Source organism: Pinus tabuliformis, chromosome 5_2 (genome assembly GCF_031772625.1).
Source record: "Pinus tabuliformis cultivar Carrire ecotype Pingquan chromosome 5_2, CPIR1, whole genome shotgun sequence".
Classification (NCBI taxonomy): Eukaryota; Viridiplantae; Streptophyta; class Pinopsida; order Pinales; family Pinaceae; genus Pinus; species Pinus tabuliformis.
This window is the reverse complement of record NC_142306.1, coordinates 1,042,891,553-1,042,893,451: the sequence shown is the minus strand read 5'-3', so window position 1 is coordinate 1,042,893,451 and position 1,899 is coordinate 1,042,891,553.

Genomic DNA, 1,899 nt, shown 5'->3' with positions numbered 1-1,899 from the left:
TCATCCTTCTAGTGTGAGTACAACAGATCATGAGAAGAAATAAGAAAATCAAGAACTATAGGTATTGCAACAGAATGGATCTAAAGGTACTTGTCAACCTCCTCCTACATTGTATCGGTACCTTCATCCTCTATGAGGTTGATACTAGTTGTCGTTAACTATCTCATCTTCTTTACACTGATACATGAAAGGAAGCTTAAGAAGGATAAGAAGTTATTGGAAAACAAGCAACAAATTGTTGAAAAGGAAGTGTCAAAATCTTCAAATGTAGAAATTCAAGTTGAAGACAAAACGAACATCGATTCAGTGAATATGACAACTCAAGAAGAAGACAAGTCAGTTGAAGAAAAGACACACTTGGATGTTGCAGTTTAGATGATAAACATCCCAAGTGAAGGTTCTATAACCAACTCAACAACATCGTCACCTAAAGTAAATCAAAAAATTGCACACACTTAATAAGGTAAATTCAAACCAAAAGGGTTCCCTATCGACATATGAATAATGAGAGTAGACAACTCAACCATGCTACGTATCAGGACCATTCAGAATAGAAACAACAAACCAATGTTCCAAAGAATATTGATGTAACTTCAATCCATTCCTACGATGATGATTCGTTGCAAAATTCCAGTGATCAGAATATTCCACAGAGGATTAATCTAGGATGTTGTGATCCCTTCTCAATGCCACAGTTTTGTTTATCACTTAAAAGATCATACCAACTTGTATCAACAAAGATGACAATGCCGAGATGAGAAGACATTCGAAACCGAAAAAGAGATCAAGCCTTTTGCATTAACAAGCTTTGAGAACAAATCTTTTTTGAGAAGGAAGGCAATGTTACAAATAAAATATATATAAATAATAAGGATAATTGTAATAATGATTAGTTAATTAGTAATTAGGTTGAAGAGGCATGTCTAAATGAGACATGACTCTCCATGAAGAAGCACCTGCCTAATATATAAACAAGCCTCTCACTTTCATGTGTATCATCATTCTTATTCATACATTTAATATATAATATTTGTATCGTCAATGAATATCTTCATATTCCAAGTCTTTTAGAGTATTTAAACTGAAGAACAAACATTGTGCGCTTCAAACATTTTATAAGATTTGCAATCGAGTGAGTACCTAGATCCAATACCATCTAAATCAAGCATCCAAATCTGCCAAACATTGATTTTAACAATGTTTACTTCTTTCCAAACATTGAGCAAGTTAGTGGCCATGATAATGTATTTGTCTATCAAATGCCTTACTGCAATGGTTTTCTTCTATTTCTTTATTTAACCTCATTGTCATGCCATCACTCTTCAATGATGCCCCTGGCCTTTCATCTTCCTCTACCCACATAATTATCTTTCTTCCCATGCATGTATTATCATGCCTTTGTTGTTTCTATCATCATGTGCCAACATCATCTTTATGCCTCCAAACCTACCTCTCATTTATGCGTTGAGCTCATCAACTATCCTCTAAATTGGTTCCAATGGGTATTACTTCTAAATTATCCCACATCACATTAACTATCAGCCACAATTTGTCATCTTCATTGCTTCTGTTGGGCATACATTTTAATGTCCTTGATCACATTAGCACAAACTACTTGTGTGTGCACTAGTCTAATATGTCCATTTTACATTTCAATTGAGTTGAATTTATGCATTAATAAATCTATATCATTTTAAGTTGATTAGATTCTTTGGCCGTACAAACCTAGTTGGATGAACACGCATAAAGTGCATTTATGAAATTGCTAATTAGTTAAGAGACTTGCAATAAGTTGATTATATTCTTTGGGCCCTACAAGCCTAGTTGGATGAACACACATAAACTGCATTTAAGAGACTTGCAATATGCTCTTAATGAGAATTGCTCCATGATGAATTG